The sequence below is a fragment of the Protopterus annectens genome, chromosome 1.part0 (assembly GCF_019279795.1).
Source record: "Protopterus annectens isolate FY-2018-M chromosome 1.part0, PAN1.0, whole genome shotgun sequence".
In the NCBI taxonomy this organism is placed as follows: Eukaryota; Metazoa; Chordata; order Ceratodontiformes; family Protopteridae; genus Protopterus; species Protopterus annectens.
The window spans coordinates 24,985,362-25,002,328 of record NC_056725.1 but is presented as its reverse complement, the minus strand read 5'-3'; the positions used below and the strand labels follow the sequence as shown (position 1 = coordinate 25,002,328).

The 16,967-nt window shown below is 38.9% G+C and overlaps 1 protein-coding gene across 1 annotated transcript in view; it reads left to right on the top strand.

Moving 5' to 3' along the window:
* Positions 1-16,967, top strand: part of MARK4 (microtubule affinity regulating kinase 4) — a 3,074,992-nt gene that overhangs the window by 3,037,124 nt on the left and 20,901 nt on the right. The window lies entirely within an intron of this gene.

The following is a 16,967-nucleotide window of genomic DNA, read 5'->3' as shown; positions in this document are numbered from 1 at the left end:
GGTGAAATGACACTTCTTCACTTGATCTTACTGTATTGTGTGTCCATATGCCTGGCAGTTCATTGGAACCCTGTTCAGGATAAGCTCCAAATCTACTATGCCTCTGCAATGAGGCTAAGTGGGTAACTGAGGAGATAATGAATGATTTTTGGCAGTGTGGAGTGTCTGACCATCTCTCAGGACATGGAGCATTACTGTTGGCTTATACTATACTTTTTTTTTCCATGTGCAACATGATTTCAGAGAGCCTTATGAAAAAGAAAACTTTCCCAAATGAAAATAAATAGTTTTAGGTAAACTGTAGGTCATGGGACTTTAGGAGCAGAGCAATGGAAGCATTTTCATTCCCTGATAAAATTAGCTTGACAAGTCTGATCTGTAAAGCCATGGAGTGTATTATTATGGATCTCATAAACAAGGACATAGGGAATTTCCATTTCCAAACACTTGACCCCATCCAATTTGGATTTATCAGGGACATATCTTGCCTGTTGAACCTGGTTGACTTTGAGACTGTCACCAAGGCCCTGGATGAGGGAACGTCAGTACATACAGCTTATCTTGACTTGGCCAAGGCATTTGACACAATCCCCAACTCGGGCATCATCGAAAAGCTAACTCAACTTGGCGTAAATCCCTATCTCATCAGGTGGACAGCCAAATGGCTCGCTGATAGGATGAACAAGGTCAAAATAGGCACCACCACCTCCAATAGCAGACCTGTCACTAGTGGTGTTCCCCAGGGATCTGTCCTGGGACCCCTACTCTTTGTCATCTACTTCTCAGAGGTCCAGGCAAAGACAAAGGGCCTGTGGCTTGCCAAGTTTGCGGATGACTGTAAATTGGGTGCTGTCATTGACTCCCAAATAATGTTAACATACTGCAAGAGGGTCTCACAGCAACAAATGACTGTTGTCCAAGTCATGGCCATAAGTTAAATGCAAAAAAAAATTATCATTCCATTCGGCAAAAACACGGCCCCTACTGATTACCACATTAACGGCAACCCCCTTAGCACACAACCTGTGGTGAGAGACCTGGGTACTCAGGTTGACAACAATCTCACATTCGACCATTATGTAGCAGCAGTAGTCAGAAAAGCTTTTTACTTGACTCATTTCATAAGTAAAGGAATTGCATCCAGAAAAAAGGAGGTTATTACCTCTCTGTACTCCTCCCTCATTAGGCCTATAATTGAGTATAACACCCTGTTTGGTATGTACCTCTCCAAACACCTGCACCAACTGAAAAGGCCACAGAAACACCTCACAAAGAGAATCCATGGCCTCCAACACCTGTCCTATGTGGATAGGCTCCAAACACTATCACTCTACTTGGTGTCATACAGATTGCTAAGAGGTGATCTGTGTCTTGCCTACAAGGCAATATCAGACTCTGCCCTACTAGAGATGTTCCATATCCATAGGTCTAACTCCTTGTGCATTACCCGCTTGAAAAGCCTAAAATCTAATATGCTACATCAACAAAACCTGCTGGAGAGACAGGTTTGTCTCCCAGAGGCTGCCCCATCTCTGGAATAGACTTCCCATATATGTCAAACAGAGTACCTCACTGACCCTCTTCAAGCACAGCCTTAATGAGTGGATGGGAAACCACAAATTTGTCCCAGGGGTTCCACCTATATGTCCCTCACTGACAGGGGTGACGTGCTGAATTAGGTTTATTTTGGGGATAAACTCTTTACTAGGTTTGTAAGGGCCCCAGAGCCATTAGCCTAGCAACTTCCTACGATCCTGAGATCCTATAAGGTTGATTAGGAGGATATATGAGGGATTGGAGGGCAGTGGGTCCCCTCTGATAATCACTGCTTGAGCAGAGGAACCAGACAGGGGTGTCCTCTCTCCTCTTTGCTATTTGCATTATATTTATAACCACTGAAAAGGTAACACCACCACTACGATAAAATTTATCATTTTTGCTTGGTTATCTGGAGGTTTCTTTGATTTGGATACTTATTTGGATACTTATATTTATACCTCACTGCTTCACACTCAGTTAACCAGATTTTCATGGACTTTACTTGATATTTATAACCACTGGCAAAGAAAATAAGAGACTCAGAAATTCAAGGATATAGTTGGTAAGGCAGTCAAGAAACAGTGAATTCTGATCAGGACAAAATGAAAGGCAGTGATGCATAACAGAATGGCTGCAGAGAGTAGCATCAGAGATGAACTGCCGATATGCAATGCAAAGTATGAAAACATCACTAATGGGAATCTCACTGTCTGAAACTGTTGAAAAGCAAGTAGAGGAGTCAGTCAAGAGCACATACTAAAGAAAATATTACATTTAGCTTTCATTATTTTACTGCGCTGATATGAAAGAGAGACGCTTGATACAGTTCAAATAAAGTGGCAGTTCTTTGCTGTATAATCTCTGCCAGAGAAATTTGGATTGCAGCCTGTAGGACTAATAACTAAACTAATGAAACAACAGGCTGCAGCTATACTTGGAAATACAGAACTCTGCATGAAAAAATAATAGATCCAGTGAAAGTAACAGAAAAAAAATATACAATACTTCTTTTGAGAATACTACTACCAGGCACGTTATAAAATGCTTTCATTCTCATTTTGAATGAGAAAAACTGCAGAGATTGTTAAAATACATAAAGCAAAAGAAACTGACAATGAACACATGCAGTAATTTAGCTGCAGTGCTTGTACTACAAAATGAATTTGATGTAGATTCCAAGTAGGCACTAAATAACATGAAATGCAAGGAGTAGAGAACTCCATGTACTAATGTTTGTGAGTTGAATCACGCATGCTTTCTACAAAAAGTAGCAGCAGGTAATAAAATCCATGACGTACTATTGTTTGTCGAAGACAAAAGCTACTGGCTAAGCTAATTAACAGCTCAAAAAAGACTAGCTCTGTTTACTAATCCTTTCCACCAAAACTAGAAGTCAGGAGAAGGCAGGTCATTAAAAACATTTTGAAGATACCTTTCTTTGAAAATAACAAGCCACAAGCTAAAATAATGAATGGCTCAACCTAAAAGGTGTTCTGAGTAGATTAGGAAAAAAAGGACTGTAGGTAACCCTCCCACTACCCTACAATGCTTGAGCATGCTCAGAATTGCACACTGCTCAAGGTAAACATTGCAGATTGTAAACAAAAAAATGCTGGGATTGTCCCTTTAGTATGTTGTGTTCTGCTTCCTTTTCATTGCCAGTCGCTGCATACCTCTCAACATCTTAGTGCAACAAATATGGACAAAGTCAGAAATATGGGGGTGGTGACAAGTCCCAAAATCAGGGAGTGATTGTAAATATTGCCCTTAGAAACTTGATAAATTAGCATGCATTTTCTGAAGGATGAGAGTCTGAAATTCAAACATCTGGCAGTTTTTAGTGATTTCAATCCTCAAAGATTTTTCATGAAACTACAACTTTTATGACAGACCAAAATAAGAGGCAAAATTCTGAACAGTTGACAGGTACAACGCTATGCTACAAGAAATACTATGTGCTTTATTAGCTAATATAACACCTTATGTCCAGAACTGCTTTTTGTTCTTATAAGGGTATACCCAATAGTCATGGCGACCACTATACATCCACTTACAAGCCTCTTATCCTGGTTTTGGCAAGATGACAAGGATACCCCACACTCTTCCATGTCATTTAAGAGTCTTCAGCTTATCATGTGGATTTCTAGGATGTCTGTCACAGGGAGACCTTTAAGTGGTCTGTGAGTGTTACTCCCCTAAAGTGAATTAGCTCATACTGTGCTCTAACCACCTTACTCCAATTATGTCCAAGTGGAATAGCAGAGACTATATTCTGAAATCTCGTAGATCACAAAGACAGGTACTCTGTACTGCTGAGAGTGCCTGCCTATGAAGCAACGTTATGTCAGTCATTTTTATCCATTAGCTCATCCACAAAGCATTCCTTGTCTGCTTGTGAAAATCCTATACTTTCCCTCACAGACTTCTCTTAAAGGTGCCATCATTTTTACTTTAAACCTCATGTGTATGTTCTCCAGGTGCATTTGCCATGTAAAGAGCATGGGTTCTATAAATATGGTACTTAGATTAATTTTCCGTTTTGAACACTTTATTACAGCACAAGGGGGAATATAAACTCCAGAGTGTGCCATCCTTTTTAAATTGGATGTCCCATCTACCAAAGTTGATGATAGCTAAGGTGTTTGCGAAAAATCTCACAGACATTATCAGAAAGAATAGAGGAAATTCCTAGGTGCTCTGGTGAATGTTCCCATACTCACCAACCCATAGTTGTGGTAGAAAGTGTCAATAACAGAAAATCGATTATTATTGGCTTCAAATGTAGACACTCCTTTTATGCAATCATGTTGTAATTATATGGTTTCACTGTTCAGCTGTAATAACTACACTTTTTTGACTGTATACAGTCCGCTATGTAATACAGCAAATTCTTTCCAAAAGTGATTACACTAAATGGTGTTTAAAACAATTGCTAATATACAATACCACTATTACTGTAAGTGGGTGCACATTGAGAAACCCTGTGTAGCAATTACAAAAATGATTGCTTAGGTAAAAAGGCAGTTTAGGACTTTTAATTACACACACAAAAAATGCAACAAAACAGTTTTACCAAAAATTACACTTTAGATACTTCCAAGTGAAAAAGTTAGCCAAATGCAGAGTCACTGCATAAAGCAATGTTATAGGAATGTCCTGATCACTGCTTTCACCACTCAACTGAAATTACTGCAAGGTTTTTACCATCTATAGTCCCTGTAAAATGTGTTTGAAAATGCAAAATAATGCTTTCTGCAAGCTAAGAATTAATTGAATTAGTACACCATTGTTAGGTGACTCACATCAGATAAAATGGACCTAGTGGTATATATTATCTGATGCTTTAAAAGTAAACGAGTGACTGCTGTCCAAAAATTCTTTTGAATCATAGTCTAAGCACTGGCTTTGTCCCAGCTGAATGAAAAATGGCCACCCTTATTCCCTTGCACAAAGGTGGTGCTTCCACTGACCCTGGGAAGTATAGGCCTATTAGTCTGACTAGCCTTATCTGCAAGTCCATGGAGTGAATCATCATGGACCTTATCAACGAAGATAGGTAATCTCCAAACACTTAGCCCTACTCAGTTTGGATTTGTCAAAGGGAGATCATGACTGTTACACCTGGTGGATTTCAAGACAGTCAACAAGGTCCTGGATGATGGGAAATCTGTGCATACAGCCTACCTAGATTTAGCCAAGGCTTTTGACACTATCCCCCACTCAGGCAACATTGACAAACTCCCCCCCACCTAGGTATTGTTATAGTCATAAATAAATAACTAAGTATTTACCTTATATGCCTTCAGTCAGAAACAACACTTCAGGATGTGCAAACAGGAATTTTATTCTTACAGTGCTGGGAGATCATCTTCATAGCAGTTGTTAAATCAGTCTCTCTGAAGAGAGACAAACTACATCTTTTATATGTTTTCTTATCAAAACGGGTCATGCAGTTTTATTACGTTAGAATGATTCTGGCTAATAGAAAACTTTGCAAATGTCCTCATCCCTCATGATTTTCGCCTTGGATTTCACGTGAACACCTTTCTATACATGATCCACCTGCTTCCAAGGGAGTCTTGTTTCTGACCTTGGATGTTTCAAACTTTCCCTACCTAATAGGAGGAGTCAGGCTAGCTAACAAATTCCTTTTTGTAGTAACTAACATGCCTTGACTTCATGCAACACATACTTTTTCCTTATTTCATATTAAAAGAATGCAGTTAAGACACAGTAATAATTTTAGCTTATGAAGCTGTATTTTTCCCAGCCATGTATGCAGATTATATTTGCTTTTTAACAATCATATTATAGCATCATTAATGAACTGAAATTAATATACATTTTAATAAGCTGATCTTGTCCCATAACAGTTTCCTCCCTCTGACACTATTAGTGTTATACCAAACATGTAATTATATTTTTATTTTTCTTAACTTGATAAAGTATGCCTCTGCATCATAATAGTCATCTTCTGTCATACTAGAATTGTCATTGATTGGAACATGCAGTGGCATTTCATGTGCAGGGGAGGTTAAACATCTTGTAATCACTGCCTTTAGAATAGAAAATACCAAAATGATCACAAATCTAATAAAAAGTACAATGACAATACCCTGGATTATGCTAGTTTCCAGATTACTAAAAATACTGCCCAACCATCCAAAAAGTGTCCATTATTTTGATGTGCTGTCCAACTCTTTGGCCCTTTGTTTTACATTTACCATTTTTTCCTGTTCTTCATGATAGTCACTAATATATGAACAGCAATGATTCCCTATGAGGGCACATGACCCCACTTTTGCAGCAAGCATTATATCAAGTGCCATTTGATTTTGCAACAGCACAGTTCGCATTTCAGTCATTTCTCAATTTGCCATCCTGATGTGATGCGAAGTTTTGTTGGCCACCTCCTGTAGAATTTGAGCAAGCATGGTGATTTCAAGCATTGTCCTTTGCACTCCATACCCAGTATTTTATAAAAATTGAAAATACTTGCTCTGCCAGTGGATTGCTCACTTATTTCTCAGTCTACCTGCTGGTGGGTGTTCAAAATGTTAAATGGCAGGAGTAATATAGCCTACAAACCAACATCCAGACCAGTTTGTAGGCAACCAGGGGTAGGCATGATCACCACAGATGTAGTAATGGTCACTTATCATGCCATGTCCCCAGTCATAGCTTTTTAAGTGCAAAGATTCTAACACACTTTCATGCCTGGTGTCATTACATTTGCTTTTTCCTACTGGTACAGTTCCATTTCTGGCATAACATGCATCTCCATGATCTGTGGTCGCAAGTTGAAGAGACACAACCTTTGAAAAATCAGTTACATTTTGCCAGGTTAAACTGATGTCATTAAGGTCCTTTTCAAATGACACCTGTGATGCAGGGATGGGAATCATAGGAATCCCTCCCTTATAATGATGAGGTATATGTGAACATATCCAACAGTTTGTTTTGTTTAGATTTTTGGCATATTGCTGAAAGACCAGCAGGAAAGTGTTTTCTCTTGACCAGTTTATAGAAGGAAACAGCAGCAGAAACAAAGCAAAACTACCTGTTGTCACTGGAATCATCATGGACTGCTACTGAAATTGAACTTCTCACTGGCAGATGATTTATCTGTCACATCGTGATCTCCCTCTGTTGGCTGTGATGATTCTCTGAAGTCCCCACATGACAGGTCTTCTTGCAATGAGACAAATGGATCCACGTTGATAGTCACGCACAGTGAACTGCAGTCAAGGTGGTTAGCAGAACCTGAAAAGGGCCCTTCCACTTCGGACTGAGGTTGTTTTTCCTCTGCAAAAGTTTCATGTACACCCAATCACCCAGATGACAGGGCTGGTCAGTAGGCTTTGGTAATCTGCTCTTACTGTTTGGTGATATTGCTGCAAAATATTAAGGAGTTTCCTGCAGTAAGGAACCATTGCATCATCTGACAAAGTTAAATCGGTATTTCCCACTGGAGGGGTAGCTGGAAGGGCCATGGCTCTCCCCATTAATATTTCATATGGACTCAACTTCCTGGTGGCATTCAGTGAGGCTCTCATACTCATTAATGCTAAGGGGAGGGCTTTGGGCCACTTTAAATGGGTTTTAGCACAAATCTTCAAAATTTTATTTTATAGGGTCCTGTTTATCCTTTCCACTAATCCAGATGACTGGTGATGGCTGGGACAGTGAAGACTCAACTTAGTATTAAAAGCTTTACACAAGTCTTTAAACAATGCATTATTAAAATGTGTTCCCTGGTCACTGTTGGCAATGCTTGGTATACCGAATCTCAGTATAAATTCTGATATTTTTTTTAATAACTGTGACTGCATCAACTTTGCAACAAGGGTAAGTTTCTACCCATGCTGGGAACACACATACCACCACCAAAATAAATTGTAAATTATTAGTCTTAGGCATTTGGATGAAATCCAGCTGTATGTTAACAAAAGGTCCCCAGGGTGGAGGTAAACATACAGATTTGCTGTTGGCATGTTTGCTTATGTTATACTCCAAACAGACTACAATTTTGCACATACTGAAGTATCAAAGAGGAGACATGAGGGGCATACCAACTTCAGGTAATCTGATTAAATAAAGCCGTCTTACATTTTTAATTTCTCCAAGTCTTTTGGGTTTCTAATACCATGACAGGAATGGACCCCATTCCTAAGTCAAAGTATGATTAAAGTTCATGAAATTAGTATTGTTTCACTCTTTGATGTTAGCCAAAAGTGCTCTTCGCAGCACCCACAATGTGACTCCTTCTGCAAGTCGGACGGTGTTACATGAATTGGTAACATATCTAAATACGATTGTAATTTTTTTTTTTTTATAAGACCAGTTGCTCCTACTGCTGTTGGAACTGTCTGGGTATCTTTCTTCCACATGGCTCTCATTTCTGCCTGCAGATCAAGGTATTTTATGACTTTGTGTCTCTCTGTACGCAAGACACTGTAGTCACTAGGTGTAGCAATTTCATTGATCAATGCTACGTTTGACTTCTTTACTTGGACCACTATATCTGGTTTTCTAGCATCTATCATTTGAACTGTTGCATTGGGTGATCCCACGTGATATAAACTTCATCATTTTCTATGATTCTTTGTGACTCATGTTTCCAGTGTTTTTCAGCCACTTCGATACCATAATGCTTGCACAATCTCCAGTGTAAAAGTCTCGCCACATTATTATGCCTTTCAGTATACAGTCCCTCTGCCATTAGTACATTGCAACTAACAACAAGGTGTGTGACTGTTTTCAATTTGGTTTTACAAAATCTACATATGTCTGTTTCTCCCACATGTTCAATGGACTTTGTAAACCAGCATGTACGTAGCCCACTATCTTGGACTGCCAATATTAACCTTATTAACCTTTCATTTCTTGATGTGAATTCACCTCTCCTTAACCATTCCTGCGTTCATTCTTGATCAACATGAGGCTCTTCCAGAAGTTTTCTATACTTGTAACTATATTTAAGTTTTTTCCACATTTCTTGCCTTCTCATCTGGTTCTTCACCTTATATTCTTTCTTTTGTTTTTTAGCACATTTAGTTGCTGCTTGTTTTTTATCTACTTCTGATTTGATTTCCACTCCTGCTTGACATTGATATGCTTCTGCTAAATTAAGCAGAGATGTCATCTTAGATTTATTCTCCTCATGTTTCAAAACTTTCACTACATTTAGATACTGTGAGGTTAGCAAATATGTGTGGAGTCCCAAGACTGCAGATCTATACATGTAATCAATTTCAAAAAGGCCCCTCCTTCCTTCAGAACGGGGAATATATAATCTTGGTATACACTGATTTTTATAAATCATTTTGTGAGCATGAAGCATCCTTCTTGTTTTAATATCCAATCTATCTACCCAAGTTAGGACAGGAAGATCAAATTTATTTATGGCTTGGATCTTGTTGCTAGATGTCAAGCCGTTTTCAGGATTAATTTAAGTCTTCTAAAGTACTCCTTACTGAGCTTTATTCACATTTGTTCTTGTTTTATTGCTGATCCTTCATCAGTTCCCAAGAATTTATACACTCCCTCTTGCTCAAGTTTTTTTATATCACATTTTTGTCCCAAACTAATGTTTTCCTGGTGCTGCAGTTTTCCTTTTTTAAAGGTTGCTTTTGCACATTTATCAAGACCAAATGACATTCCAATATCATCTGAAAAAGTTTTGACAACCTGCAGCTGTGCTTTCAGTTCCTCATCTGATGAGCTATACAGTTTTAAATCATCGAGAAAGAAAAGATGAGAAGTCATTAGATTTTGTTGCTTTCTAGAAGCCAAATTGTAGCCATGGCCTAAGCTAAGTAAATCACCCTAAACAGCTTAAAAGTAAACCCTTATGTCACTAGATGGGTTGCAAACTAGCTAAAGGACAGAACCCATAAAGTTAAAATCGCTGGAGCAATGTCAGACTCAAAGCCAGTCACAAGTGGTGTCCCACAGGGATCTGTCCTGGGACCCCTCTTGTTCGGCATTTATTTCTCAGATGTTAAAGCAAACATGGGAGGGCTGTGGCTGACAAAGTTTGCAGATGACTGCAAACTAGGCGCCATAGTCGATACACCAGCAGACACATACATCCTACAAAAAGGCCTCACTGAAATGGACAACTGGTGCCGTAGTCACGGCCTTAAGCTAAATGCCAAAAAATGTATAGTCATCCCTTTTGGAAAAAACAAAGTACCCACAAATTATCACATAGACAGCAACCCACTGAGTATGGAAAAAGTAATCAGAGACCTAGGGACCCAAGTAGACAGCGACCTCTCATTTGACACCCACGTTGCCAAAGTGGTTAGAAAAACATTCTACCTTGCACACCTCATCATGAAGGGATTCACATCCAGATCCAAGGATGTCATTGTACCCCTATATTCCTCCCTCATCAGACCCATAATTGAGTACAATGCCCCATTTGGTATGTACCTCACCCAGCAACAGCTGGAGAGACCACAAAATACCTCACCAAAAGGATCAAGGGTCTCCAACATATGTCTTATTCTGCCAGACTAAAGAAACTTCAGCTCTATTCAGTAGCATACCGCCTGCTCAGAGGTGATCTCTGCCTGACGTACAAGGCCATGTCCAATCAGGATCTGATGGACATGCTCCACCTCAAAAAATCCAAATCCATCAGGACCATGAGAGCTAAAGACTTAAACCTTGGCACAAGTATGAATAGGACATGCTGGAGGGATAGATTCATAACCCAGAGGCTTCCCATGCTTTGGAACAGGATCCCAGTTCGTATTAGGCAGAGCCCCTCACTGACTCTCTTCAAAAGAAATCTTGATGAGTGGATGGGAGATCGCAAGTTTACCCCAGCGGTCACATCTGTGTCACTGCTAGACAGGGGCACAGTAAACTAATTATATTATATAAGGGGACCTTCATTGTGTCGCTACTAGACAGAGGCACAGTATTCTAGATTTATTCTGTACATTTTTGTACCATTTCATGGGGTGGCAAAAGCCACATCACTATGGCTAGGCTTACAAATGCCCCAGGGCAGATAGCCTAGTACTATACTATGAAACTATGAAACTATGAAATAGCTCAATGGATTAATAGCAAGGCAGAATAGCAGTGGTGACAGAGTCACCCTGAAATATCACCCTTTGGATTTTTATCCCTGGGATAATAATCTGTCCTTTATCATGGCTTAATTGCAAAGTGGTCTGCCACCGTTTCATGGTTACTGTAATGTAGTCAATCAATGTAGGGTGTATCTTATACACTTTTAAGCACTCTTTTATCCATTAATGTGGGATACTATCAAATGCTTTTTTGTAGTCAATCCATGCCATACATAGATTTTTCCCCTTCTTCCATTTCTCCACTATAACTTTGTTTAACAATAAAGGATCCTTTGTTCCATATGACTTTCATATCCATATAATTTCATATCCTGTACTTTTAAACTTCTTATTCTTTCTTTTACTTCTTCTATCCATTTAGCATCTTTGTTATGTTCCACAGGATCTTCATAGATACTTCTCCAAAATGCATCTGCTTCCTCTTTTTTTGGCGGTCTTTCAATTCCTTTTAACTTATTTCCCAGTTGTTTATAAAATATTTTTGGGTCGTCAATAAATTGCTTATTTTATGCTTTTCCCTTATATTTATTTTCACATCTTCTAAGTCTTTCCGCCTGTTTTGAAATTTTTAGCTTATCTCCAATAGTGCATAATAGATCCTGGTCTGTTCTAATACTGCGCATTGCTTTTATCACATCTATCTTTCCTAATATTTTGTTGATCTGTTCCCTCTTCTATAATCTTCTGACAATGACACTTCTTGTCTTAGCTGCTTTATAGTTTTCTCTATTCGATATTTCCATTATGGTATTCACTTTTGCCCCCTCTTTTCCCTCACTACCCTGTGCTCCTGTGGTAGAACATCAGTTATTAATTTAGCTGCACAATAATATATTCTGTTTACTTCTGTTATATCACATGGATCTCTATGGACAGTCCTAATTACTGTGTTCATTTGTTTTATCAAGCTTCTGACTTTTGGGGTTTTATTAACCTTCTGCAGTCTATTTCTCTCATTGATCTTGATATATCTATCTTTGTCTATTAAATCAAGCAACTCTTCTCTTAGATCATTTTCTTCTATACTGAGGGCACATCCCTTGTTTTCCATTTCCTGTGGGCATTCTATAGAAAGTTCTATAGCATCTTCCTGTGGCACGTTCTCTTCAATTTCATCCTGTGTCATCTGTTGTTCTGTCATACGGGAACTCACTGGCCTATCACTCCTCAACATTGTCTGCAACAGAGTTTCCACAGTTTCCTGTTCCTTTCCTTCCTGTCTAGCTTCAAGTGAACTTTTAAACTGGTTTCCTGTGGAAGGCTCCAAAACATCTTTATATGGCACCTGACCAATTGCTTCCTGTTCCACTGGTTTCCCCTTAATTTGGATATCCATTGCTCTATCTTGTTGTGGTGCTTTCTGCATTTGATTTTTGGGTCTATATTAGATCACCGAGTGCTTAAAAAAGTGAACGGCAATTAATCAACCCCATGTAAGCGAAAGCTTACAATTTTGAACTGTCAGAACAGCGATTTTTTTCCTAGGGAAAAAAATCACTGTTCCAACAAAAAAAAAAACATACTTTAAACATTACTTTAAGTGGGGGGGCTTCGCCCCCACACCCCCTCCTACTTAAATATACCAACTCCGAGACCGCACTACAGTGCCAAAAATGGCAAAGTAACGACACGGCCAAGCAAATTCTTTCCCAGGGAAAGAATTCACTTAAAAGCCGCTTCGATATTTTGCCATTTCAGGCTTTTGAGTTTGACCAAGACACATTCGAAAGAATACGTCTTCGGTCTTCTAATAGGGAACCTGATTTTCTACACTGAATCCTTCTCTTTGCAGCTGTTCCATTACCTCAATTTCTATTTATTTGACTTCTCCATTACTAATCTCTTTTTTTCTACTTTTCCTCTTAGTCTTCTTATTTTTTGTCTTCTAAAGTTTTGCATATCTGGATTCCTTTGCCTATATTTTTCTTCAAATATCTTTGGTGCTGCTCTTTTGTATTAGTTTTGCTTTCTCCTTTTCATAAATATTGCACCATATTAAATCTCTTTTCCTTTCCCATGTCCATAGTTCTTCTTTGCATGTCTCCTGCTCTTCTTGCTTTTCCTTATTCTGGGCACTCACTCCATCATGCTGTGATGTAGTCTGTTTTAGACCTTCTACAGTAAATCCTTCACTTCGCAGACTCTCCATAACTTCAACTTCTATTTCTTTAACTTCTGCTTTACTAATCATCTTTTCTACATTACATCTTTGTGCTATTAATCTTTTTATTGTGAAATTTTCCATACCTGGATCCCTTTGCCTGCATTTCTCTTTGAATATCTTGAGACTGCCTTCTCTGTATTAGTTAACTTGGCTTTCTCCTTTGCATAAATATTGCACCCTATCAAATCTCTCTTTCTTTCCCATGTCCATATTTCTTTTTTATATTGTTATCCTATTTTTATCCACTTTTTATCCTGGGTCTTGTGCACTCAGCTATCATTTTTTATAGCCGTCTTACCTGTATGGGCCGGTAGATGATATGCCCTTACCAGATAAGGTAGCAAAGAAGCAAGCACCACCAGTCCAGATGCCGCCATACGCCATAAGAGGATTTTCTACATCCATCCTTGAGCCACGTCAGAACTCCTCCCTGTGATGCTTCAGCTTGAAAGGCTGACAACTTTTCAAAATCAAACACATTATTACTGTTGTAGTTTATGTTAACATACACAGATTTTTGCAACAATCTACCACTACTTGTTTAGCAGCTTGGCCTGCTAAATTGTTATCCTTTGTTACAACATTTAGGCCTTTTTGATGTGCACAACATTTGATTACAGACAGCCTCTTAGGTAGAAAAAGTGCATCTAACAATGATTTTTATGTACCCTGAATTTTTAATTTGATTTCCTGAAGAGGTCAAAAACCTTCTATCTTTCCAAAGTTGCCCAAAATCATGTACCACCCCAAAAGCATAACAGCTGTCTGTAAAAAATATTGGCCACCTTGACTTTGGCTAACTCGCAGGCTTTTTGCAAAGCCACTAGCTCAGCTATTTGAGCAGAGTGATCACCCTCTAATCTTTGTTGCAACAATATTGTCTCTTTGGTGCAGACTGCTATTCCTGAGATCAACTTTCCTGTTTGATCTCTTCCACAGGAGCCACCCACAAACAGATGCGTGTCAGCATTGGGTATAGGAGTGTCCTTTAAGTCCTCCCTAGGAGAAAGCAAATAGTTAGTTACACACACACACAATCATGCTCTTCACCATCCTCAGCAGTAGGCAACAGAGATGCAGGATTTAGGACAGGACAGCAGATTGGAGAAATAGATGGACCAGAAAGAAGTGTAAGTTTGTATCTAGTTAGATGTACAGTCAAAAATGGTTGAGTTTTTGTTTTAAGCAAAAGAGATTATATAGAATGAGGGACAGCTACTGTGAGATCATGCTCAAACGATTGTGCCAGATTAACTAGAATGGCAGCAGTGGCAACTGCCCTTAAACCAGGTGGAAAACCTGTTGCAACAGAATCAAGTGCTGTGCTGTAATAAGCCAATGGACAATAACTGTCCCCATGTTTTTTGGCAAGTACTCCTTGTGTGAATCCATTTTTTTCATGACAAAATAAAATAAAAGTCTTATCATGGTCTGGTAACCCTAAAGCTGGGGCAGTAGCTAAAGCTTGTTTCAAGTTCTGAAATGAAATTTCCTCTTCACTATTCTAAAGGCGAGGCTCTGGTGTATCCTGCTTTAAAAGATTTGTCAAAGATTTGGCAATTTCTGCATAGTTAGGGATCCACTGTCTACAGTATCCTGTCATACCTAGGAAAGACCTAAGCTGTCTCTGAGTAGTTGGACGTGGGGCCTTAGATATTGCATCAATGGAACCCTGGGATATTAAATGACCAAGATAACGTACCTGAGATGACCACAATTGTAGTTTTTCTCTAGACACCTTGCGTCCCTTTTCTGCAAGGATAGTCAGAAGATGCAAGGTATCCTGCTGACATTGCTGAAAGGAATTTGATGCTATCAGTAAATCATCTACATATTGTACTAACACAGACCCACCCGGAAATGTCACATTCTCCAGATCTTTTTTCAGTATTTGAGAAAATAATGACGGAGATTCATTATATCCTTGTGGTAACCATGTCCAGGTATATTGCTGTCCCTGATAAGTAAAAGCAAGCAGAAACTATCTGTCAGGGTGAATAGGTATTGAAAAGAATGCTGAACATAAATCTATTATAGAAAAGTAACTAGCTGTAGGTGGTAAGCAACTTAGTATTGTTGCTGGATTTGGAACAACAGGAAAAGTAGGCAGTACTGCATTATTTGCAGCCCTTAAGTCTTGTTTGTACAATCTATAAGTATCCTTATAAAAAGCACGGTAACACACTGTAGAGGGCAAACGTGGTACTGCTCAAGAAAAGGAAACAAATAAGTATAATCAAAAACAGAGCAGTCCGTGAACCATGCAGTCCATAAGAAAAGTCCACCATAAATAGTAAATTTTGTTTTATTTTAAAACTGGTAAACGCTTTCACATAAGAGCTTCTTCAGACCATCAAACAGATACTGGTCCAAATTCATTTAAATAGTGCACATTAGCCAATCAGCTTGTGTTAGGCAATACAAATGTACTTATTTAAAGTAAAATCACAAAATTATGCACACCAGCACAGGCAACAAATATATAATCCATAAAAATGACTATTATAAAATTTAATTTGTATTTATTTATTTATTTTACATTTGTTTACTGGGAAAGTCCGACTGGATATATGTCTATTTTCAGTGGAGGCCCGGGAAGAAAAGCTCCAGAAAGCAGAGTATAAATACATTAGGAACAATATAAACATTTAGAGATAAGTATAATATGCAATTTTCAGTAGGGTGACAAACATGGATAAAACATATTAGACAACATCAAAATCATGTGGCTTCAATTTCAGACAATAATACATGGAGTTATGGGCCAAGTCCCTTCAAGAATTTATACAATTTAGAGTATAAGACTGAAATGCTTAGGGAGACCTTGCAGGAACAGTGGGTGGTGATTAGTTGGGGTTTAAGCAGGGACACTGCTAATGCTGTTGGAAGTGTAGTTTGAGGCTTTTTTTGAACTGGGTTAAGGAGGATTGGTGAGTAAGTTCGGCAGGTAGCATATTCCAAGTTTTGCCAACTGAGTTGGTGAATAGTGAGCCCCCAGCCCGTTTATGCCCTTAGTTGTTTGTACCAGCAGTTTGTCAGCAGAGTGTGGTGTCCTCAGATTGCTGTATGGTTTGATGATCTTATTTAGTGCTGGTGTTTTTTCAGGTTGATATAGTATTTTGTGGGTTATTATAAGTTGGTTGTATCGGAGAAGACTGGGCTACTCCAGCCATCCTAGTTGAGTTAGGTTGATACAATGGTGGGTCCTAGAGGTAACACCTGTAGCAAATCTAGCAATATGGTTGTAACAACTATCAAGTTTGGTAAGGGTGGCTTGGTTTAGGTTAGTGAAGAGGGGGGAGGCATAGAGGAGGGTAGATAGTAGGTGGGACCGAGTGATAGTGGTTCTTACAAAAGGAGTGAGGAAAGGTTTGATTCTGTATAGGGAGCCCAGTTTTTTGTTGACAGATTTGAGGGCTTGATTGACATGGATATCATATTTTAGGGCGTTATCAACTGTGACGCCCAAGAGTTTTGAGTGAGTATCTGGGGATATGATTGTGCCATTGTTGGAACTTATAGTAAAGAATGGTGAGGAGGATTTGCAGGTGGGGGAAAAGATGAGAAGTTTAGTTTTGTTGGGGTTTAATAGAAGCTGACGGTTTGCAAACCATTTTTCTACATCATTGAAAGTATTGTGGGTTAGGGTTATA